Source organism: Peromyscus californicus, unplaced genomic scaffold, assembly GCF_007827085.1.
Source record: "Peromyscus californicus insignis strain IS unplaced genomic scaffold, ASM782708v3 Scaffold_1__1_contigs__length_55948999, whole genome shotgun sequence".
NCBI classification, from domain to species: domain Eukaryota; kingdom Metazoa; phylum Chordata; class Mammalia; order Rodentia; family Cricetidae; genus Peromyscus; species Peromyscus californicus.
In genome coordinates, this window is record NW_026294492.1 from 18,271,617 (window position 1) to 18,297,846 (window position 26,230).

General features: G+C 43.4%; 1 protein-coding gene across 1 annotated transcript in view; it reads left to right on the forward strand.

The window, feature by feature from the left end:
• Ncoa1 (nuclear receptor coactivator 1) overlaps nt 1–26,230 on the forward strand; it is a 336,679-nt gene that overhangs the window by 754 nt on the left and 309,695 nt on the right. Inside the window, exon 2 of the mRNA XM_052745992.1 lies at nt 806–911. The gene's annotated coding sequence lies outside the window, so the exon portion shown is untranslated. The remainder of the gene's footprint in view (nt 1–805; nt 912–26,230) is intronic.

Consider the following 26,230-nt stretch of genomic DNA (forward strand, 5'->3'; position numbering starts at 1 on the left):
TATCACTAGTATCACCTGTGTTTTGATGTTCTGGACCTGCTAACATTTCACCTTGTCTTCTTTCTGTTGAGGAAGCTGCCAGATCCTTGGGAGGAGGAGGACAGGGAAGTGGGATGGGGAGCATTTAAAAGTCTCCCTAAAAGAAACTACAAAGCTAACAACCTCTGATGTGAATTGGAGTTCTGTGTGCCTGCCCGAAGTATCCCAAGCACTAACTCAACAACTCGGGTTTCTCTTTAGAACTTTAGACCAATCTGTCTGTCCAGACAGAACAGAGCGTAAGGACCTCCAATACCCGAGCTTCTCTCAATTCATACATATGTGACTCTGGAATAAATCAATGCTGTTAAGAGTTTAGTAGTAGCCAGGTGGTGATGGTGCATGCCTTTAATCTCAGCACTCAGGAGGCAGAGGCAGGCAGATCTGTGAGTTCAAGGCCAGCCTGGGCTACAGAGCTAAGTTCCATTCCAGGACAGGCTCCAAAGCTACATAGCGAAACCCTCTCTCAGGGTAAAAGAGAGAAAGAAAAAAAAGTTTATTGGTTAGGTGTAAGTAATGAGAGAAAAGACATGAAGGATTATCAGATTCCTAGGCAGGCCTTGTTAGCAGTAGTTCTGTTCAACAAGCCGAAGAATGGAATTTGGGAGGGAAACATAGATGCCTTCCAAGAAATGTCCTTGCTGCTTATGGTTATGGATCTTTTTTTTCCCCACTCATATGAAAAAAAGAAGTCCTTTTCTTTTGTTGCTTGCAACACCAGCAACACCCTTCTTCTCTCCTTGTGTCTTCTTTTGCCAAATTCCAGGGCACTCGGTGTTTACCAAGAATGTCAGCACCTGAGGTACTCAGTCCATCCTGGAGGTCCACCCAGAACACTCATCGACCTTAGTCTTCAGGTATCCATGATTCAGGTAGGTGATGCATCCACCGCCCTCCCAGGTCATTACCTTCCTCCACTCTTGGGCGGATCTTGACCCTGTAAATTCCCTCAGAAGCTCCCACTATCCCCAGATCCCACCATCCTGTGTTCACCTCCAGCGTGGACTGGAGATGAAAGGTCAAGTCCTGCTTAAGTCAGAGACATTCTTGTCCGTTCCATAGAGGGTTTGCAATTGGCGTAGAGTGGAAAGTTAAGAAAGTCAGGAGGTAGACTAGGTAGATCACATTTATTTCTCACCTTCTGCCAAAACCTCGGATAGGTTCTTAGGCCTGTTACCATAAACATTTTACCATGGGGGCATCTAATCACAAGCTTTTTCCCTCCCATGTGTCTATGCTCCTCCCAGCCATACAGATCCTCTCGATTTTCCCATTTGTAATTTTCAGAGGTCCCATTCTTTATCCAAAGACCTGCTCAGTCTATCCTCAAAACAAGCCTATCATGGTGAGAACAGGCTGGAATAGACAGAAGTAAAATGTCCAAATCCCATAAGATAAATATGTTATCGTTTAGGAAGCCTGTGAGAACTTGTCTTTTACATAAGACCTTTACCACTAATAGACTGCTTAGTCTTAAATAATTTACAAAGAATTTAAGAGGCTATGACCAACATAAATCATCCTGATTTACCCAGACATTTGTTACTTCTGGTGTTCTTCCTGAGGACCAGAGTTTCCGTTTAGAATTCCCTTTAAATAACTTCCTTTAGAGTTTAAAGCCATAGTGCATGTCTTTTGGCCACAAGTTCTTACATTTTATGTGAAAATCTAAATGTTATTTGCTTTCATATTTGAGTGTAAATTTGCATCCAGTGGATGTAAAATACTGAATGAAGACCAGTGAGATGCCTCAGTGGATAAAGGTACCCTCTGCCATGCCTGATGACTTGAGTTTGGGCCCCACGGGTAGAAGGAGAAGATCGACTCCCACAAGCTGTCCTCTAACTCCCACACAGGCACTGTGGCATGTGCATACCTATAGATAATAAGCACGTGCAAAATAAAATATAAAAATTCTGAGGTTTAGGTTTTCCGTGTTTTCAAGATTTTGGTGGTGTTTTTCAACTCTCTTCTAGTCCCGTAGTTTCTCTTGAGAAGTAAGCTGTGGATCAGATATATCTATTATAATCATGCATCATTTGTCTTCACTGCTTTCAAGATTTACATCCCATCTGTGTTTTCAGAGATTCGACTCTGACATCCACCAACATGGACTTTTCTGTTCTTCAGCTTCATGAATCTCCTGTCTGCAAATACCTGTCTTTCATTGAAATCTTTAAATATCAGTCATCATTCCTTCATACCTTTTCTGCTCCACTCCCCTCCTTCTGACATATGTATCGAACTGTTTGATGTCCTCTGGAGTTCCTGTTAGGTGTGCCCCAACAGTATAGCAATGTTCCACTGCGGGACACCAAAAGCCCTGCTCCACCTTTCCCTACGCACAGGACCTCTGGAGCTAGGAGTACCAGGAACCGCTCTTTCAAAGTTGACCTTCTTTGACCTTCTTTGGGAGGTGCTTGTTTGTGTCTGCCGTCAGTCAGGGTATCTATTCTAGTGTCTTATGAGAAAAAAAAATGTGGAACATCATAATTTCTCACTCCTATTTTCATATTCTCTCTCTCTTCTGAGAAATGGGTGAAAAGTGAAGTTTTTCTGTTCTCGGTTTCTTTTTCCTCTCAAAACTAAGAACGAACTGCGGACCATGGTGATTAATGCCTGGCGATCTAAAGCCAAGTCAGTCTGGGAAGCCAGTTTGAGGTTGTCTAGTATTTTATCGTCAGGATCATATACATGATGAAAAGCAGGTCAGTGTAGGGGCTCAAGGTCCGAGAAAAGGTCTAGGCCTTCATATGACATGTCTTTGTCCGGCCACTAATGAATCGTTTTCTTTCACATGTTCCTAGTTCAGAATCATGGTCAATGGGACAGACTGACCCTCGGGTTCTCTTCTCTACCCTTCAACCTTACAAACCCTTTTCTGGAGCATGGAGCCGAGTGGAAACAGAAGTAGAAATAGGAATGACTCGGGCAAAGAGGTGGGAGGGGAAATCTCCCATTCTAGCATCGGGGGAGGAGTACCCCTTTTAGGCCACTGGTGTCCTATACACCTTGAGACTCTGGCTTGAAGCCGGATGGTACTGGAAAGGCAGTGCCAGGCAGACCGGGGAGGGAAGTCAGCCCAGTCTTGGTTCTGCGCCAGCACTGCAGGGTGGAGCCGAAGGCCTGCTTCCTGAGGCCTGAAATCCCTGAACAGGATGTGCTCATTCATGACTGAAGCACCAGGGGCTTCCAGTCCGACAGGTGTAGCTCAGCGAATGGGAATCCAGTCTGCATTCAGTAGATGCCCCGTCTGGCATGGACCCCAGCTGTCTGCTTATGTCATTGTTCCTGTCTGCAGACAAACCAAACACTAGTTCACCTCTTGTGATACTCTAACAATAGAGTCTTTTGAACTAGACAGAGGGCCTTTACTGTTTACCTTTTTAGTTTTTCAATTTTTGTGGTGCTGAGACTAGAACCCAGGGTCTTACACATAATAAATGTGTTGTATCACTGAACTGTACTCTCGGCTCCTAGTTTTTAAATTTTTTTTCTTAATTCTTGCAACAAACTTGAAAATTGAATTTCTGGTTGTGTGATCAGCTAACCTTGATTGGCATGGAAAAAGGAGAGGTAAAAATCAGGCTTCACCTTACGTTTGGGGGTTTTCTCATGCCTCATTTTGATTTTCTTTTGCTTCTTTTCTTAGGGGAAAAACTTTTTTTTTTTTTAAAGATTTGCTTATTTATTATGTATGCTGTATTTATTATGTATACAGTGTTTTGTCTGCATGTATGCCAGAAGAGGGCGCTAGATCTCATTACAGATGGTTGTGAGCCACCATGTGATTGCTGGGAACTGAACTCAGGACCTCTGGAAGAGTAGTCAGTGCTCCTAACCACTGAGCCATCTCCAAGCCTTGCTCTTGCAGAAGAGCAGCAAGCTTGCTTTAAAGCAATGCAGTCGATCAGATCCTTTGGCACTGCTTGACCCAGAATGGCCAAAGGTTTGTTTCTGGTGTTAGCATTTTTTTTTTTTTCAAAATAAGACAATGTCTTGAGATGAATCTTAAGAAAGATAATTGCTGTAACATGCCTGTAATCCCAATTACTTGGAAAGCTGGAGTAGAAGATTCACAAATTTAAGGCTTGTTTGGGCTACACAGTAGGTTCAAGGCCAGCCTGAGTAACATAGCCAGTCTGTGTCTCTGAAGGAATTGGGGAAAGATGGGAAGAAAAGAGAGAGGGGGGACAACAAGGAAGGAGGAGGGTACAGGGGTGGGAGGAGAGGAAGAAAGAAGTAAGGGGAGGAAAGGGAAGAAGTGTGATAAATGTCTATTATTACTGGCTCTTTGGAGATTGAGGCAAGAAGGTCACAAGTTTGGGGCCAGCCTTGGCTACACAGCAAGACAGTATCAGGAAGGAAGGAGAGGAAGTGAGGGAATAAAACCAAACTGGGTGTGGTGGTGAGTAGGTACAGAGTAGCCCCAACACTAACACCATAGAGTAGCCCCAACATAACACCATAGAGTAGCCCCAACATAACACCATAGAGTAGCCCCAACACTAACACCATAGAGTAGCCCCAACACAAACACCATAGAGTAGCTCCAACACTAACACCATAGAGTAGCCCCAACACTAACACCATAGAGTAGCCCCAACATAACACCATAGAGTAGCCCCAACATAACACCATAGAGTAGCTCCAACACTAACACCATAGAGTAGCCCCAACACAAACACCATAGAGTAGCCCCAACACTACCACCATAGAGTAGCCCCAACACAAACACCATAGAGTAGCCCCAACACTAACATCATAGAGTAGCCCCAACACTAACACCATAGAGTAGCCCCAACACTAACACCATAGAGTAGCCCCAACACTAACACCATAGAGTAGCCCCAACACTAACACCACAGCAGGGGAAACCCCAGGCAAATGTGAGGACGCATTTTGATATTCTAAAAAATGATATGCCTTTAGACTTGCCCTGTCTTGATTTCACTTATGAAAACAAAATCCAGGTATAAAATTACGTCCCGAAGTAGAATCTTCAATGTGAAGTTGGTCCATATCCTCACCCTGCTTGGGAGGAATGGCCGGTTCAGGAGTTTTCTGCTGTGGGACTCTGGTGGTGATTATGCTGTGGGTGTTTGGTACTATTTGCCATTCTGATTTCTTCCTTTTGAGTTGAATATATCCAATTGATAGGTCTTTTCTAGTCCTTTCGGTTTAGAACTGCCTAATTCAGTAGTCCCATGGAGGAAAAAAGAAAGAGTGGAAATGGGCTACTTGCAAAATGATTAGCCTCAGAAGCCATTCCTCAATGGGTGAACTTCTGTTATTCTCATAAATGGAAAATTTGAATGTCATAGAAACTCCAGCATTTGAACAATTCATTCATCTATAAGTACTATAATCATAGTCTGATACAATTTTGTTTTTAACCTTCTTGTTTTTTTTATTTTTTTTATTTTTTTAGTTTTAGGGGAGCATACTTATTTTCAATAAAGGTACTTCTGCTTCTCTCTCTCTGTCTCTCTCTCTCTGTCTCTCTCTCTCTGTATGTGTGTGTGTGTGTGTCTCTGTGTGTGTGTGTGTGTGTTTGATCATACATTACTGGGTTGTTTTTAGCCAGTGTATTTTCTATATTCTTACAAAATTGTATACTGTCTTACTATCTTTTGAATGGAACACCATAATTCACTTAATGAATCTCTTGTTAGTAGCTGATTCTAACTTTTTATTATAAATAATAAGCATTTCATTTCTAAATATGCATATATAGATTATGAACATTTCACAGTAAATATTTTCATATTTCCCTTTTACTAGAATTTAACGATAAAGTGTCCCCCTAAAGGCACTTATTCTAGAGGGTTGGGCCCTTGTTCATGGGCTACTGCAAGGTGGAGGAGCCTATAAGAAGTGGAAGCTGGGCATGCCGGTCCACCCATGTAATCCTAGTACTTTGGGAGGGATTGCTACAGAGGCAGGAGAATCGACCGTTCAGGGGTTTTCATGACTTCAGGGTGAGTTTGAGGCTAGTCGGAGCTATCTGAGATCCTCTCTCAAAAAACCAAACAAACAAAAATAAATAAAAACAGCTTAAAATGAAGTGGAAGGAAGTTAGGCCACTGGGAGCATGCCCTCAGAGGGGATTTTGGGATCCCAACCTTATCCTGTCTTCCTTTGGGTCCCCGTCACCACAAGGTGAGCAGATCTCCCTTGTCACATGGTATTCTGGTATTGCCACCAGGCCCCGTAACCATAGTTGAAAGCTATAGACTATGAGCCAAAATAAACCTTTCCATATGTTTGAAGCTGCCCTAATAAAAGCCATTATTTTGTATAGTACCTAAAAAGTTAATAATAAATTAATAAAACCTGCCTCTTTTTAAACTGCTTATTTTTGCTATCACAGAAATGGAAATCTGGCCAATTACCATCTTCTGGTGCCCATTCTTAGAATTAATTTTTAAAACCTTAATTACTGAAGGAAAATAATTGTTGTTTCTATTAAAATATATTAATCTACCATAGCAGTATTGGAAGATAACTCTTCCACTGTGCCCTCCTCAATTATATTTTATTTGCATTTAATTTTTTTCCTAATTAAAATTTCACTTGTTTTTTCTTTTGTCCACTGATGATCAGCATTTTATTACTTTTGTTAACTAACAAACTTACATTTTAGTAATAACTTTGTTCAATGAACTATTCATATACTATCTCTGCTATGATCTGAATGTCGTATTCCTTCAAAATTTGTGTGCTGAAATCCTAAGCCCCTAGATGATAGTCTTAGGAGGTGAGGCTTTTGAGATGATTAAAATAATCTAACCACAAATGAGGTTAGTGCCTTTATAAGGCGACCTCAGGGAAAGACGTTGTGGTGACTCAGCTGGACCATAGTACCTGTGTACCAGAAAGTGAATCCTCACCTGTTGTGTGACAAAGTGTCTTTCTGGTGAGAAGCAGCACACATGTCTCCTCACCCCAGATAGGAAACACAGGGCAGACCGAAGTCCGACTCAGTGAACCATGAGTTTCATCGGGGTTGCTGACAGGGATACAGGTGAGTGGTTCCCCCCAGGAGCAGAATGACTCAAAGACAACCGCCGCATCAAGGTGACAGCTCACAAAGTCAGGAACCTGAAGTACACTGTAGACAGCTCAACAGATTGGAGAGTGTCCTTCCCAGGTGTCTAAGTTGGTCTAAACCTCTTGCATTCAACTCAGTTGGTTTCTGCTTCTTCCAGGAAGCTGGTGTAGATCCAAGTCTTCTTTGCCACATGAGCTGAGTCCTCTTTGCAGCTTAACTCTGCTCAGTCTGAAAGGGATTCTTAAAGTTTATTTTCTTGGTGTGTATGTGTGTGTGAGTCTGATTGGTTTCAGGGTCTTCCCTGAAGCTCTTTTGAGTTTACCTTCCTGCTTAAGGAGCTTCCCTGGAAGATGGAATGTTTTCAATCTCAGGAAACTGTTACACAAAAATCACTACATACTAAATCTGCAAGCACCTTGATCTTGGACTTCCCAACCCAGAAATGAGAAATTCCTGAGCTTTTTATACTAACTAGTTTGTGGTATTTCACTATGACAACCCAAGACAGATTAAAGCACTGTCCACATATATATTATAGTATTTCTTTTATAAAATATTTATTATTATTATTATTATTTGCTGTAGAATAATCCTCTTGTACACTATAAAGATTTGTCACTCGAATTTGTTTAATAAAGCACTGATTATCCAGTACCTGGGCAGGAAGTTAGGCAGGAAAGCCAAACTGAGAATGCTGGGAAGAAGGAGGGCGGAGTCAAGGAGTCCCCAGGCACAGAGGAAGTAAGATGAGAATGTTATATTGAGAAAAGGTACCAAGCCACATGGCTAAACATAGATAAGAATTATGGGTTAATTTAAGTGTAAGAGCTAGTTAGTAATAAGCCTGAGCTACCAGCTGAACATTTATAAGTAATATTAAGCCTCTGAGTCAATTATTTAAGAAGTAGCTGCCGGGTATTTGGGAACAGGAAGGCAGGAAAGAAACTTCCGCCTACAATTATTATTTATTATGCCTGTATGTATACCTGCATGTGAATGCAAGTGCCCATGGAAACCAGAGGTATTAGATGCCTCTGGAGCTGGCATTACAGGCAGTTGTGAACTGCTCAATGTGGGTGCTGGAAGATAGCATGTGCTCTTAACCACTAAGCCCCTATAATATTTCCCCTATAATATCCCCTATAATATTTCTATTTAATCAATTCACATGAATTCTTTATATAATATACTCAAGGAAGGGTTGTTTTATTTTATTTTTAAATTAATTAAAATTAAATTATTTAAAATGTATTTGTGTATGTATAGGTGGTGGTGGTTCATGGAGGTCAGGGAGGGCATTTAGATACTCTAGAGCTGGAGTACATGCTGTTGTAAACCACCTGACATGGGTGCTGGGAGCTGAGCTCCAGTCCTTTGGAAGAGCAGAACAGGCTCTTAACCACTAAACCAGCTCTTCAGCCTCCAGAAGGGTATTTTAAAAATCATCATATAGGGCTGGAAAGATGGCTCAGAGGGTAAGAGCACTGGCAGTTCTTCCAGAATTGAGTTCAATTCCCAGCAACCACATGGCGGCTCACAACCATCTGTAATGAGATCTGATGCCCTCTGCTGGTGTGCAGGGACACATACATGCAGGCAGAACACTATATACATAATAAATAAACCTTTAAAAAATCATTATGTAGCCGGGCGGTGGTGGCGCACGCCTTTAATCCCAGCACTCGGGAGGCAGAGCCAGGCGGATCTCTGTGAGTTCGAGGCCAGCCTGGGCTACCAAGTGAGTCCCAGGAAAGGCGCAAAGCTACACAGAGAAACCCTGTCTCGAAAACCAAAAAAAAAAAAAAAAAAAAAAAATCATTATGTAGTATTTGTCTATTGTCTTTCAATTTACAGATTATTTTATTATCTACTTACAAGAAATGGATTGATTTTCTTTTGAAACCCATTTGCTCATCTAAAATAATTTGATTGGTAATAGCCTTTTATGTTCTGGCAATATGTTCAATGAAGAGGCTATGGCAATAGTCATAATAGTGTGGGTCCTGTCTCCATTCAGTGTTTAGTAAATGTCACTAAACACTGAAAAAATAAGCATTGTGACAGAAGATAATTGTATCTATATTTCAGCAAGGTTAATAATTGACTGGAGGCCCTAAGTAAGTTTCTAAGATTTATCTTTATCTGATCCAAATAATAGTTAGGGTTTTTGTTGTTGTTAGATTGTTTTTTTTTTTTCTTTTCTTTTCTTTTTTTTAATGTTTATTATCTATACAGTGTTCTGTCTGCATGCCAGAAGAGGGAGCCAGATCTCATTACAGATGGTTGTGAGCCACCATGTGGTTGCTGGGAATTGAACTCAGGACCTCTAGAAGAGCAGCCAGTGCTCTTAACCCTCTGAGCCATCCCTCCAGCCCATGTTTTTTTCTATTTTTTTTTTTTTTTTTTTTTTTTGAGACAGGGTTTCTCTGTGTAGCTTTGCGCCTTTCCTGGAACTCACTTGGTAGCCCAGGCTGGCCTCGAACTCACAGAGATCCGCCTGGCTCTGCCTCCCGAGTGCTGGGATTAAAGGCGTGCGCCACCACCGCCCCAGCTTTCTATTTTTTTTTAACAAGTTCTATTTTCTTTGTTTTCTATAAACACTAATAACATTACTCTGAGGCTGGGATTATAGGTGTGCACCACCACACTCAGCTGTCATTATTAAAACATTAATTGTAAAATTCAATAAGAGAAAACTATGATTTTTCTGTAAATGTCTGTAGGGACCCTGTCTTAGTTGGGTTTCTATTACTGCGACGCAACACCATGACCAAAAGGCAAATTGGGGAGGAAAGGGTTAATTAGGCTTACACTTCAGCATTGCTGTTCATTACTGAAGGAAGTCGGGGACAGTGGTGTGGACCGAATGGCGACCCTTGCTGCTTGACAGAGTTCCAGCATTTTGACATTGCAGACCACACTTCTCCAGCACCTTTTTACTTTCATTTTTAATGATTCTCACTATTAATACCTTTCCCTTTGGGAAATTTTGTGTGGGCTTTGGTAAAGGATGAAAATGTGTACAATGGTAGCTTCTCTAAACAAAATAATTCTTTGGAAAAAAAATCCCCGCCACTGTGGAACCAGGAATTCCATTGTGCCCTCCTAATTGCACCAAGAACAGGAATGTTAGATATTTACCGGACACACCCGATCCCAAGGATGAAATGCCTACTATTCAGATCCAGAGCCTGAGGCCATTAAGAGCAAGAGTTCAGTTCATAAATACAGAGAAATCAGAATGGTACAGTATAATGGGGAAAGAGTAAGACATCAGGACCTTCCTTTTGGGAGTGTTATGAGTGGAACAGGCCCAGATAGTATAGTGTCTGCTCCCCAGAAGAAGTCCTTTTCACAAGGTCAGGCATTTGGATAAGGGTCTCCATTTCCTCAGGGGCTTGAGGAAAGTTCCTGCTTGCTAAAAAGGGAGGACTTGCTTATCTCTAGCAAGAGGACCTTGTGGTCCTTCTATTAACATAAGTATCAAGGTCAAATCTAAATTCCTCAACCCCTGGTCTCAAGCCACACCCCAGCTCACATGCGCCCTTGTCTTCAATTTAATTCTATGTGCAATTTAATTCTATGTGCAAATATAGAGTATAAAAGGTGTAATCTTTTTTCAATTTAAGGCTGCTGGCAGCCATGCTGATTCACCCCCAGATCGTGCCTGCCCTCCACCCCCAACTCCACAAATCCTCTTTGGGACCTGAACCCCTACCCGAAGTAGGTCTTTGGCAGGATCCCAGAGGCAGGAGGTGATGCACAGGTTATGAAGGGGAGCTGATCACTGGCCTTGTTTCCCATGGCTTGTTCAGCCCACCTTCTTATAGAACCCAGGACCAGCAGCCCAGGGATGGCACCACCCACCATGGACTGGGCCCTCCCCCATGGATCACTAAATGAGAAAATGCCTTACAGCTGTATCTCAAGGAAGCATCTCCTCAGCTGAGGGGCCTTCCTCTGATGACTCTAGCTTGTGTCAAGTTGACACACAAAATCATCCGGGACAGATCATATTCAGCACCTTTCTACCCTCTCCCTCTCCTCTCCTAGTACCCTTTCTAGTCCCTAGAAATTTTATACTTTCAGGTCACCTTAAATATTTTTAAGTATTATTATTTATGTGTGTGGGAGGGGGACAAGTTTGGGGAGTTGGTTCTCTTTCCCATTTGGGGATCAAACTCATATTGTCAGGATTGAGCAGCAAGTGCTTTTACCCACTGAGCCGTCTTTCAGTCCCATCTTTTATTTTTTTAAAGTTTCCACATATGATAGAGAATGTGTGATACTTGTTGCTCTGTGACTAGTTTACTTTACTTAACATTGTGTCCTCCTGATCTATCTATCCATTCTGCTGCGGATGACAGACTTTCTTTATGGACGAATATACTGCGTTGTGTACATACACTGCTCGTTTTCTTGGTCTCCTCATCTGCTGATGGGCCCAGAGGCTGAGTCTGCCTCTTAGGAGCTGTGAATAGAATGGTCCTGCAATACACACGGGTACGCTGACTTCATTTCCTTTGCCACTGTACGCAGAGTGGGATGGCTGTTTCCTGTGGCGTTCTCTTGAATTCGGTGTTCACTCCTAGAATGGGAGCAGGGGGGATTGTTAGAAGATGTAAACAGAAACACAAAATTCTACTCTCACACCAGCAAGCTCTGGTGAGGCATTCTGTAACTCCTTAGAGGTTTACAGAAAGGTCCATGAACTTTGTGCCTTTCAAGTTTAGCCTTGCTTTCAATTTGATGTACTGTGTAATCTAAATTGATTTGGTTTTATAGGGTAAGCCTTGGGGCGGAGACCAGGTCTTAACATGTACTTAACAGCTTCTACTGTACTTTTAATTCTTGGAAAATAATAATTAATGGTTAGGCATCGGGTGTTTGGCACAAAACCCTGACTCTAAGTATAATTAACTTTAAGAGCTATTTTGGTATCTGCTGAAAGTGAGATGTGAAATGCTTTCCGGCTTCATAGGAGGAGTCAGAAATCTATCCTGTGCTTGAGACATGTTGGAATATATAATACGTAGGTAGAACTGCCTGATGAATGTGAACTCTATGTGGTTTAGTGAAAGAGCAGTAAAAATTCTAGAATTAACTTCACAAAAGTCAGATTAAGAGTTTAGAGTCTCTAAACACTCAAAGCACCCATATTCATAGTTTTAAAAAGCAAAATCTTGAAATATGTTTTAAAATGAATATCAGTAAATCTAGTAAGTTCTATAATTTGTTTCATAACTTTGCCTTATGACTATTTTTTTTGAGACAGAGTTTCTCTGTGTAGCTTTGCACCTTTCCTGAAACTCACTCTGTAGCCCAGGCTGGCCTCGAACTCACAGAGATCGGCCTGCCTCTGCCTCCCAAGTGCTGGGACTAAAGGCATATGAAACCACCGCCCAGTGCCTTATGGCTATTTCAACACCAGTAATTTTTTTTTTTTTTTTTTTGGTTTTTCGAGACAGGGTTTCTCTGTGTAGCTTTGTGCCTCTCCTGGAACTCACTTGGTAGCCCAGGCTGGCCTCGAACTCACAGAGATCCGCCTGGCTCTGCCTCCCGAGTGCTGGGATTAAAGGCGTGCGCCACCACCGCCCAGCAACACCAGTAATTTTTTTATGCTCAAATGTTGAAAAACTTCCAAATAACTGTGTGTGTACATATGCATGTGTAGGCATGTGTGTGCTCATGCAGATACACTTGAGCTGAAGGCACTCCTTGCTTTGCCACTGCCATAGGAACATCTTTAGTTTGCCTCTTGGAGAGTCAGAAATGTTCTTCAGAACTTAAGAGTGTTAAGGAAAGTGTGTGGACTTTGGCTGGAACACCTTAGATAGAAAAGGTAGCATCACCTTTTCTGTGACCACCTCCAGAGAGAGAGAGGGAGCTGTGCACAGTGTCTTCTGCCTTGTAGGCTGGACCTGGGCTTTGAAGTTGAGCATGAGCATTTGCCCAGGTATGATGCTCACCAAGGGAGAAGTTGCAGGAGGTCTTGTGTGACATTCCTGACTTCCTCACCTCTGCCCTAGATTTACTCATTTACCCACCTGGAACTGATTTTTGAAGATTGCATCACTTGTCTAAATATGAGTACTATGTGAGTGCACGAATAAGATGCCCTTTGAGAATGGAAGGGTTTTTTTTTGTCTTTTTCTGAGACACAGCATCATGTAGGCCACTATGAGCTCACTATGTAGTAAAGGCTGGGCTTGAAGTGTGTGTGTGTGTGTGTGTGTGTGTGTGTGTGTGTGTGTGTGTGTGTGTTTGTATTGGGTTTTTAGAGACAAGGTTTCTCTGTGTAACAGCTCTGGCTGTCCTGGAACTCACTCTGTAGCCCAGGCTGGCCTTAAATTCACAGAGATCTGTCTACCTCTGCCTCCTGAGTGCTGAGATTAAAGACATGCATCACTACACCCAGCTTTTTTTTAAATAGAAAAGAAAATAAGATCATCTTCAAAATTAAACTATCCAAATACAAAATTGCAGAATAAAAATTGGCAAAAACTATTTTAAAGCTGAAATGCAACAGCTTCAGGTCAGAGCAAACTGATATGAATATTAAGGGTGTTATCTAAAAGAAATAGAAGGTTACTAGTTTGGGTGCCCTTTGTAAAAGCATAACCTCTATGATACAGTTCAGCAGTGTGTGATATATATGAAATATATACTTGGCCCTCTCCTTTCCCTGGCATACAGTTTCTAAAATGCTTGGAATCTCCAATCCAGGAGTAGTATGCTGTAGGTGGAAGTTTCTGTCCTGCCAGCACCTCCCAAATAAACTCACTGAAGCTTATATTAATTATAAATGCTCAGCCAATAGCTCAGGCTTATTACTAGCTAACTCTTACATTTAAATTAACCCATGTTTCTTATCTATGCATTGCCATGTGGGGCTTGGTACCTTTCCTCAGTACGGTATGCCCACCTTGCTTCTCCTTATCTCTGCTGGCGACTCCAGACTCCGCCCTTCTTTCTCCCAGAATTCTGTTTGGTTCTCTCCCTAACCTTATCTTGTTCAGCTATTGGCCAGTCAGCTCCTTTATTAAAACAATCACAGCTGCCTTTAATCCCAGCACTTGGTAGGCAGAAGCAGGCGGATTTCTGTGAGTTTGAAACCAACCTCTGGTTGTGCTCCACCCTCTTCTCCCCACTCTGTACACACTTCATGACAGGGTCTTATTATGTAGCTCTGGCTGTCCTGAAACTTGCTCTGTAGACAAAGCTGGCTTCAAACTCACAGAGATCCTCCTGCCTCTGCCTCCCAACTGCTGGGATTAAAGGCATGTGCCACCACTGCCCAGCTTTGTATCCTTTCTTATATCGTATATTTAGAAATGGGTAATTGTAAATAAAGTGTTCCCTTGAGTTCTGTGAGCCACTCTGGAGGAGGGAGTCTTTGGAATCTTAATTCATAAATATGGTTGATCAGGAGTTGCAAACTGGCATCTGAAATAGGGGGCATTCTGATGGGGCTGAGCCTTGCCCTGTGGAACCCAACACTATTTCCAGTGTACCAGGCCAGAATTGAGTGGAAACAGAGGCTACGCTGCTGCTGGTGTTCCCTGGAGAATCTACTGCAGAATTCATTGGTTGGGGTAGCAGAACTGGTTTGCACTGTGAGAATGTAGGTAGAGAAACTGAATTTGGTTTTGCCTATATTCTTACACCTTCCAGTTACTATCCTGGGAGGGAAAAAAAAATCTCGCACTTGGCCAGGCTGTGCATTTTACTCAGAGTCCATTATACTTTTTGAGATGCTGGACCTAGAATGGGTCCAGACTGAGCAGGCATACTCTAATCTTAATTTTGTTCTTTTTTTAAAGCATTCTTTTTAGATTTAATTACTTTATTTTGTGTGTATGAGTGTTTTGCCTGCGTGAATGAATTTCCTAGCTCATTCAAGCAGAAGTCTGGGGAAACATGTGGGAATGGATGTTCGGGGTGTGGGATAACGGTGGAAGGAACATAAAACTGGGTCAGGCTGAGTTCATTGATATGAGCCCACTGAGTGGAGATGCCAGGTTCAGTATGGAAGCTCACACAATTAAAAAAGGTGTCAAAAGGTTGTCTGAATGGTTGACTGAAGCATTTGTCAAAGATGGTCTACTGAGAAGGAGCTGGGGATGCCTGATGTCCCGTGGCTTAGTACTGATGGAGGAATGTTAAGGCTCTGGGAAACTGCAATGGTAGAGTGGGCAGTGTCTTAGTTAAGGTTTCTCTTGCTGTGAAGAGACACCATGACCATGACAACTCTTATAAGGAAAACATTTAATTAGGACGAGCTTACAGGTCAGAGGTTTAATCCATTATTGTCATAGCAGGTGGCATGGTGGCATGCAGGCAGACGTCATGCTGGAGAAGGAGCTGAGAGTTCTACATCTTGATCTGCAGGCAGCAGAAGCAACTGTGTGCCACATAGAACATAGCTTGAGAATAGCTTGAGCTTAGGAGACCTCAAAGCCTACCCACCCCCCAACAGGGACACACTTCCTCCATCAAGGCTATACCTCCTGGAATAAAGCCGTATCTCCTAATAATGCTACTGCCTATGGCGTCCATTTTCTTTCAAGCCACCGCAGGTACCCTGTGTAAAACCTAATCCTCCCCCATGAGAAGTGCCAGAAGACATGCCCTTCACTAATCCTCTGACACACAGTGGTCAGAGGAGCATCCACATACTCAAAGAGCTCTGACATTGCCCTTTGCCGTGTGCCAGACCTTAGGTTTGGAGATGCTGCTGCTCAATTGGATGAATTAAATGCAATGAGTTTAATTGGGCTGTTGGGGTCCACAGATGTTTCCTAGTGAGGTCTGAGCTTGCTTTACCCAGCAGGACTGCATAAGGGGATGGACTGACCACGTGTGTGGTTACCAGGTGTTTGGAAGGGTCTGCACTTGGCTGTGCCATGCAGTATGCTTTGCTCGGTCTTTTGATCCACCCTTTGACATTCCTTTAAAGCCCTTTAGCAGTGACGAAAAGGATGGTGGGTTTTGACCCAGGCCCTCCCGTGATTCTGTCTTTTTCTCTCCCTCTATATTCCTTCCTTTCTTTCTTTCTTTCTTTCATTCTTTCTTTCTTTCTTTCTTTCTTTTCTTTTTCTTTTTTTTTGGTTGTTGTTTGTTTGTTTTTTTTGTTTTTTTCGAGACAGCTTTGGAGCCTGTCCTAGAACTCACTCTGTAGACCAGGCTGGCCTCGAACTCACAGAGATCCGCCTGCCTCTGCCTCCCGAGTGCTGGGATTCTTTAAGGCATGCACCACCACCACCCGGCCTCTCCCTCTATATTTCTATCGAAATATTTCCCACTTTTCTCTGCTCAAGAGTACCCTGAGAAAAAGTGGGGGCAGGTGGCCTATATTGGGCTCTGGAGTAGCAGGGGCCAGATGGTGGTCCTGAATTGCCAAAGGCAAGATGATCATACTTATTGTGGTAGCCAGTACAGGCAAAGTGATTTTTATAGTGGCATGACTCATATGGACCTTTGGTACTGGCTAATCAGTCATGATGTTCCCAGGCCTGAAATAGAAATATAGCATCTTTATTTTAAAAAGTGACTTTGGAAGTTCTTTTGATAAGTTCAGCACATCTCATTTGGGAAAAACAGGTTATAACGCATTGCTCTGATTGCATTTAAGTTTAAAGTGTATCACTTTATAATGATAGGGATGGTTTTGAAGGTTCACCTTTAGACCTCATTTACACTCCTGACTCTGCCTTTCCAGAAGTTTGCCTTAGACAAGTTATTTCACCTTTCACCTTTCTGAGTCTTTATCACTCCTAAAGGAGCTCTACATTCTCCTTTGTAAGTTTATTTCAAGCACTGAGGTAGCTTATGCAGTCCGTGGGCAACTTAGGTCTGCTCTCCTCATACACTGAGGGGAATGTACCCACAGGGCAATCTTATAGGTGTTTCAGGTTTAATTTGTTTGCAACCCATTCTAGGGAGTCTTTTTTTTTTTTTTTTTTTTTTTCTCTTTTTTTTTTTTTTGGTGGAGCTGAGGATCGAACCCAGGGCCTTGCGCTTGCTAGGCAAGCGCTCTACCACTGAGCTAAATCCCCAACCCTCATTCTAGGGAGTCTTACTAAATTTGGGCATGTTATTAAACTTATTTCCTAGGTCTATAACAATAAACTGAAGGGTTAGTGTTATTTATTAAGCGGCACAATTATTCATTACTGTGTGAGAAAAGACACAAGAAAATCCACTATAAGCGTTTATTAAGGGAAGGGAACAGAAGGGAGGTGCTTAGGCCTATGGAAAGACTGTGCAGGAAGAGGAGGAGGATATGTGGAACCCGCTTTTATAGGTCCCCCCCCCACATGCACATATGGGCTTACATAGCCACACCACGCATGCACATACATTACATGATCATGATCACATGGATTACGTAGTAGGACGGAAGGCCCTGGGCTGACTCAGCATCTTGCCAGCACGTGCTCGGTCACGGGGGAGTGGCTAGGAATACAAGAGCTAGTATTTAGACACATGCTTTCTCAATCAGATATGTGTGGATATCCTTGTTTACACTTTACAGATAGCTCCCAACTTACAATGGTTTGACATGGGATTTTTGACATGGGATTTTTCTGCTTTGCAGTGTTGTAACAGCCATAAACATTCAACAGAAACTGTACTTCAAGTTTCCTCAGGCTAGATGTGTGCAGTGTGGTACTGTCTCCCAATACCGGGCAGTGGTAGGGAGCCACAGCTATCAGCCAGCCACATAATCTCAAGGACAAGCAGCCAGTATTCTAAGCTCTGATGTTTGGAAGCTTAATCCCATTCAATACATTTTTTGACACAATATTTTCAAACTATTAAGAGTTTATTGGGTTCGAGGCCAGCCAGGGCTACAGAGTGAGTTCCAGGAAAGACGCAAAGCTACACAGAGAAACCCTGTCTCAAAAAACCAAAAAAAAAAAAAAAAGAGTTTATTGGGACATAGCCCCATTGTAAATTCAGTAAAGTTTGTATCATCTAGGGTGTCATATTCGTGAAAAAAAAATTGGATCCCAGTTCCCTGAATATTTCACTTCCCATCCAGGTGGACACCCCAATTATATGAATAATATAGAGAGGTATGGATGTCATTTACTATTTTTTCCTTCGGTTAGGAATTTGACCCTTATCCCCACAACGATCTGCTGAAATAAGCAGGTCTTCATGTTTAAACAGGGCTTGAAGACCAAGGTCTGTGTAGAAACAGGTCCTCCAGGTCCTTTGCCCTGGGGCTACACTTTATTTCGGGGAGGAACAGAAAATAGAACCAAGGGAAAAGAGCACATTCTCCGTTCGCCCTAACCAGGACTGTCCGCTTCAGCGAACTTAGCTGGACTCTTTTCTGTCCGTCTACAGTAGGTCTTGACCTGGGTGTCTGTCCTTGCTTAGGCCTGACTAACCCAGGTGAGCAGGATTCTTGCTAAATCGGTTGAGGGAATCCCCAACCCTTTGTGTCTGATCGAATTCTTTATCCTGCAGCTTTGTGTTTAAGTCCTTCGCTTCCTTGAGTTATCCTATCAAATCCATTCAGCAAAACAACAAAAAGCTGGGTATGGTGGTCTACACCAGAGGCAGAGGCAAAGGCAGAGGCAGGCGGGATCTCTGTGAGTTCGAGGCCAGCCTGGTCTACAGAGTGAGTGCCAGGACAGCCAGGCTATTTAGAGAAAACCTGTCTTTAACAGTCATCCCCCTCTACCCAAAAAAACCCCCTCCTGTCTTTTCTTAGTAATTCTTGGAAATTTTCTATCCACGGATACCCTTCCTTCTCAGAGCCTGCCAATGCCTACCTGTCCTTATTGTGTTTAGACTTAAGATGGATTGTTTCACCCACTGCAAGACAACATTGTGATAATCCCTCAGAACAAAACATACCTATTTTTTAAACAAGTGTCAGAATGATTTTTTTTTCTTTAAGAGTTTTGACAAATCCAGTCCAGGTTGCCACAGAGAACCATTTTTTAAAATCCAAAGACTTAAGTAGGAGCCAGCAGGAAAGGACACTCTATGGCTAAGCAAATGCTTTTTACTGCTTAGCACTTTCCATTCTTAGCTCCACCCTTAGCAATAAAACCCCAGTGTGTCCTTGACCTGCATAAGGCACCTCCCCAGCCTTCCCCATCCACAGCCACGGAGTTGGTGTCAGGAAATGCTTGCACTCCCTCTAGAGGTTAGAATGCATCCCGAACCAGCTGTGGTGGGGGACTCCTTGTTGCTGTTCTGTAGTCAGGAAGGTAAGAGTTTCGTTTTCTGTCTCCAGGAAATGCAGCAGAGAGTTAGAAATGTCTGTACCTCCGAGCAGCTGTTTTCTCAGTTCTTGCTTAGATGGGCAGTTCAGCCGTTTTTTTTTTTTTTTTTTTTTTTTTTAAATCCTTTGATGTTATACCCAGGGAGCCAAAGAACTCCATCAGGACATTCTATCAAGTGAAAAAAAAAAAGAAAAAAAAAAAAAAGAAAAAAGAAAGAAACCAAGTGGTTCTCCAAAGGTTCTGTGTACCGCCTGCAGAAAATATCCTGCTGTGTTTGTTTGAAGATGTCTGGGCTCTGCCCCAGAACCTTCTAAGTGAAAAGCCCTTGGGGGTGATGCAGTTCTTACACAGATTAAGGTTTGAGAACCACGTGAAGACATTATTCCAATCCATGTCTGGTTTAAAATTGTGCAGGACAGTGCTGTGATCAAACTCCTCAGACAGGATTTTATCCACAAGCCCAATACACCTGCCAGTCTTCCTCCCCGAACGCAGATCTTTCTCCCTGACCATAAACCTAACAAACTCCATTCCGTAATGAAAACTGACTCTAGATCCTTGGATGTGCTTTACATACCTGCCTCCCGTAAGGTAGTTTGCTCTGTCCAGACAGAGGTGTATTATTTGTGCCTACTACTCTCAAGGTGGGTTGATCTAATATCAGTCTCTTTCTGATTCCAGGAAGCCAACAGGAGTAGTTCCTTTTTTAAAAAGATTGACTTAGGTTTTATTTGACATGTATGGGTGTTTTGCTTGCATGTATGTCTGTGCACCACAAGTGTGCAGTGCTCACAGATGTCCCCTGGGACTGGAGTTGCAGATGGGGGTAGGCTGCCGTGTGGGTGCTGGGAATAGAAACCAAGGTCTTCTGGAAGATCAGGCCTGCTGAGCCCCAGTCATTCCCCATCTGCAGGTGCAAGCACTTTTAAATTCTGAGATGAAGATATAAAAAATGATTACAAGTGTTACGAATTTTTGTGCGGGGGTGGGGTGGGGTGGGGGGATGGGGTGGGGGGTGGACCCCAAGGGTATCCTGTGGGTGCAGGGAAACATACTGGGCAGATGTGTGCCATGCAGGCATGGCGGCATCCAGTAATTCACAGCCCAGACGCTGCATCCACGTGGAGAGTTAATTATAATAGAGAGATGAAGGAAAGAGATGATCGGAAAGAGAGAGACAGAGAGAAAAAGAGAGAGAGAAGAAGTAGTAGAAGAAGAAGAGGAGGAGGAGGTGGAGGAGAGAGAGAGAGAGGGGAGAGAGAGAGAGAGGGAGAGAGAATACCTCACGGGAGGAAAAATGGGAGAGAGGAAGAGGAGGAATTTTTCCTTAGAATGAGGATTTTACGTCAGGACACAGGGTGGCGCCAAGGGGGTGAGATTTCAAGGGGCAGATCAGAATATTAACAACAAGGAGCCAGGTATGGTGGCTTACACATATAATACCAACACCTCAGAGGTGGAAGCCAGAGAGGGTTGGAGAGTTCAAGGCCGTCCTGGAGCACCTAGGACCCTGACCGTTCCAGGCCTCAAACAACTATACAAATAAATATAGATGATTTTTTTTCCATAGAATTTGGACAATAAATGATAAAAGGAGAAACCATAAGGGGACAAATGAGGGGATTTAACATATAAGCATTAAAAACTTCTATACGACACACTCACTCACCAGGAGCACCTCAGAGCTGAGGTGTAGCTCGGTGGAAGAGCGCTTGTCTGGCAGGTAGGAAGCCCTGGCTTCAGTCTCCAAAACTACAGTAAAGTAAGACTGTAACCTCTAAGTCCTATAAGTCCCACAATTAAAATCACGCTTTCAAAATAAAAGGCTATCACCGCACTGATGAGGGTACCCTCCACCTGTAACCGCCCCGGGGGAGATCCTGCTTGGAGCAGGTGTGAAGGAGGCCCAGTCAGTGGTGTGAGCCTGCGTCTCCCCTCCCTCCCTGACCTCTTCTCTGAGTTACTCTCTCCCTTGCCTTATCTTCAATTCTAGGATCACAGATGTGACAGAAACTGCCCCCCAAGCAGCAGTGATGGTCCACGGCACGGACAAATCTTAGCATGATCCGTCCCAGGATAGTAATCAACCAGACCACTGTCTCCCCGGGATTACTAGTGATGCAAATCCCGTCGACTTCGGCCCTTCTCTCTATATATAGCCACAAAGCTGTCGCTGACACCTCAAAGACAGATTTTAAGCCGCCGGACTCTTTATTCTCCCTGGCATGTCTACACTAAAAATAAATCCTTCCTGCTTTCAACATGGCAGGGATGAGCGGCCAGGCCGAACAGTTGGGACCCCCAGAACAGGTCTTCTTCACCCAGACTCTGGTAACAGCTGCACTCAGTTTGAAGGGGGGCCATTAAGGAAGTATTATTTTAGACTTTTGTTGTTGTCTTCAAATGAACTTTCAAGCTCTGACTGACTTAAACAACGTAGCATTAACGTCAGGAACAGGAAATAAACATCCAGGGTAGGATTTGAGACTTACTTAATTCAGGGGCTCTGGCTCTGTCGTCTCCTCATTGGTCTGTTATTTTTGTCTCTTCTGTGTGTTGAATCAATCCCCTGACTGCAGCTAGGCCTCATCACGCTACACAGTATCCAGATGGGAAACTTCCTGAGGTGCCTTGTCTTATTACCGCCCTCCATTTATTTATTTGTGTGTGTACATGTGTGTGTGTGGGGGGGGGGGTGTGCATGTGTGTGCGTATGTGTATGTGTGTGTGTTTGTGTATATGTGTGTGCATGCACAGTACTCCCAGGTCAAATGACAACTTGTAGGAATCAGTTCTCAGTTCTCACCTTCCATCATCTGGGTCCTGGGGATTGAATGTAAATCATCAGGCTTTAGGTGAAGTGCCTTTATCCACTGAGCCATCTTCCAGTCCATCCTAAGGCACTCTTAAGAATGAAGGAAATTTTCCTAGAAGCCCCTGGTACATCCTTAAAGGACATTGATTCAAATTTGGTAATGTCTGTTGTGTGGCTTCTCCTGGAGAAACATGACCCACCACAGACCGAAGTAACAATTCCATCAAAATCCAAGGTGGGGAGCCAAAGACTGTCTTAGTGTTGCTTATAAGAGCGTGGAGGAGGGCTTACTCAGAGGGGGGCATGAGTGACTCAAAGACAGCTATAGCACCCCAAAGCCCACCCCAGCATGGATGATTCCTGAAGGCAGCATCCCTGAAGCTCCTGCATGACCTCCAAGCCCCTGGCAGGTCAGAGAAGCAACAGGTGGCAGTTGACTTCAGGGTGTCAGCCCACCCATCAGGGCTGATGGGTGAATCTCGGATAGGCCAGGCCCCGATTCCACAGACTCCAGAGTGTCTTTTGCTTCTGTTCTGCCTTCCCATGTTTGCCGCTGCCATCTTTCTCTGGTATCTGGCATGGTGTGAATGGGTGTGGGGAGATCCCCACTGCCTGTAATGTAGTGTGTTTATCTCATGGAAACAGCCTGCCCTACTGGGCATTTTTACCTGTGGACTATTATGAAGGTGATTCCTTCCTAAGCTGTACTGTCTAAATGATAATAATAATGTTAGTTTAGAGGTTTTTGTTTTTGTTTTTGTTTTAAATCCAGAGCTGAGGACCGAACCCAGGGCCTTGTGCTTGCTAGGCAAGCACTCTACCACTGAGCTAAATCCCCAACCCCTAGTTTAGAGTTTTGATGACAGAAAAATTAAACAAGGAAGTGTCACACAGCTAGAACACATGAGTTTCTATTGAGGAGCCACACAGACTGTGGCTTAGGTTCATGATTAAGGAAAACAACTGAGTCCCAGTAGCCCAGCTAGTTTAAATTCTTTTAACTTAATGTTGAGAGATGAGTTCACAGGTTTTGATGTGCATCACAGCTGAAACAAAGCTTTGAACATAACTTAAAATTAGACTAAGATGTGTTTGTCAAAAAGCTTTGAGGTGAAAAACCCAAGGAGACGATCTGAAGTTTTAGAAAGGTTCGTAGTTGAATGAGGAACTCAATAAGGTCAGGGAACAAGAACAGAGCAGCCCAGTTATTACTAGCTGATGTACTGTCTTGCTAGGATTGGTTGATGACCAAAGGTGATGATTAATTCCTTATACCCATTTCTGCCCTCAATCTCCTGATATTAAAAAAAACCCAAAAAACTACTGATGGGTGGGTATGCACCCTAGAGATTTAAGGCAGAGCTGACTGTTTTTCATGTATAAAAGTTTAGGTTTGTGATTGATTCCTTACAAGATTCCTTACAAGACTACCTTTCAAGATAAGTAATAATGTGATTGGTCCTTTCTTTGTAACTGCAAAACACAGCCTGCTAGTAAAGAATATCTTGCTTGCTTACACTCTGTTCATCTATAACAAGTTGCCTGGGTATGAATGTATGTGGGTTCTTGGGATAATTTATTTTTCACCTGTAATGCATAAAATGTTTGATCATGTAAGAGATATGCAAAAGCATGCTGATTGTACTTATATTCATTGTAATCATTCACTTGAAAAACAGAATGTAACCACGTTGTAATTTTTATATTGCCTGAAAGATTTTGCTAGGGTATATAAGCTGTAAGGAAAAGAATAAAGATAGAGTTAAAATGAATTAGAAGAAAAACATCAAGAATGAGAGAAGGGAATCACCAGGAAAATAAAGAATAGAGAAAATTCCAAAAAAAAAAAAAAAAAAAAGGACAAAGAAAAGATCTGAAGGAAACCATCAAGAGAGTGTGTGAGTGTCTTTTCCCTAACCCCCTCAGATAAAAAAGTCTAGTACACGCTAACTCCGTGGATTCCCTTTGAGCCCTGCGCTGCTGGAGGCTGGTCCCCCTGGCAGTGAAAAGCAGGTCTCCTGCAGGCAGCTTGGCTGATGGGAAAACTGGAGTGTGTCCAGCAATTGTGTGTTGCTTTAATGCTTTGGAAAGAGCCTTGGACATCTTATAAACTTCAGCTTTCCGGGACTTGTGAGGTTTCTTTACCTCTTGAGTCTCATGAGCTCCTCTCTCTCTTCCTTCTAATAAGAAATGTTTCCATTCCAAGAAAATTGCTACACATGCTGACTCCAAGCCTGAGGTCCAGAGACTTCATGCCTGTCCAATAAAAGGGGAGAAAATCTTCTTTGGGAAGAGCGACCCTTTCCCATCCCTCCTTCTGGCTGGGGTTCAACGGCCACATTGCTCATCAGCTCCGTTCCTAGTTTGGATGTCTGAAGCTCTTCTAGTGAAAGAGTTCTTGAGAACTTTATTCCTAAATTCTTGAGTGATCGAAATATGGGTAATATGGCACTACCACTTGAGTTATACAGCACACCCGCTGTCATAATAGCCATCCCCTCACCTAGATCAAGCACTCGAAGCATGCTGCATGCATTATGTCAAACATCTGGCCACTATTGCTAAACCAGCATGAGGTGGTATCTTGCTTTATAACTTACCAGGTTTCCTCAGCTCTATAACAGCAAGGGCAGTCCTAGACCGTATCATCTCTACAAACTGAGGCACTATACTCCAGAAGACTGGAAACCCTGCACCCTGGGCCCCAGGAAAGGTTCGACGTAGGTGTCTTGTAATTAAGATGGCTTTGGGAGTCATGTATTACTCAGTTAGATGACCATGACAAAATGCAGTGCACCAGATCGCTTGCCTGTCCGTCACACTATACTCCACCGTAAAACCAGGAGTTTAACCTCCACCTGCTGATCTTGATCCAGTGGTCACTGAGGTGTTCAGGTCTGCTCAATGGTTGTCTCACCGTGGACTTGATACAGTCTTTCTTGATAGACCCCTCTACCCCACCCCCACCCCGCCTACGGGCAAGATGATACACTGCGCTTCCACTGGTTGTGCTTTTGTATTTCAGCTGTGAATGATTGCAAGGTATGCTGAGATGACTTCTTCCACGGCTGTTGAATCGTTCACTGGGAACAGACTGTTGTGTGGAGCCGTGCTTCCCGGTGTAGGTGCTGAGACAACTCTTTTAAACGAACATGAGGCAGCTTAAAGAAATACACAGGAACACCTTCCCAGCATGAAAACATTAAGACTTGCTGGCTGCCGGGCGGTGGTGGCACACGCCTTTAATCCCAGCACTCGGGAGGCAGAGGCAGGCGGATCTCTGTGAGTTCGAGGCCAGCCTGGGCTACCAAGTGAGTTCCAGGAAAGGCGCAAAGCTACACAGGGAAACCCTGTCTCGAAAAAAAAAAAAAAAAAAAGATGGCAGTTCTTTGCTGGGTGGTGGTGGCACATGCCTGTAATCCCAGCACTCAGGAGGCAGAGGCAGGTGGATCTCTGTGAGTTCGAGGCCAGCCTGGGATCTCTGTGAGTTCTGGGAAAGGCACAAAGCTACACAGAGAAACCCTGTCTCGAAAAACCAAAAAAAAAAAAAAAAAAAAAGATGGCAGTACTTTGCTGGGTGGTGGTGGCACATGCCTGTAATCCCAGCACTCAGGAGGCAGAGGCAGGTGGATCTCTGTGAGTCCGAGGCCAGCCTGGTCTAAAGAGCTAGTCCAGAACAGACTCCAAAGCTACAGAGAAACCCTGTCTCGAAACCCCCCCCCCCAAAAAAAAAGACTTGCTGGCCGTGAGGTGTTGGCTTCTAGACACTTTCCAGATCTTCATAAAATTGCCATGAAGAAGAGAAAGGTAGTACATTCCATAATTATTGATCCAATGAAGAAACCGTGTCAAGACTTACTGATCAGGAAATAGAGAAGGGCCTTCAGGACCCTTCTCTGAAGAAAAGAGGCTGGGCACCAGCAGATACCTGTGAAGACCCCAATCCTGCAGGAGAGGGTGAAGTTCTGGGTCCTGATGCAGCTCTCCACCCACAACCACAAAATTAGAGAAGGAAAAAAAAAGCATTTGACCAACCCCCTCAATAGACTGTCCCCTTGAAAAAGGCCTGTCTGT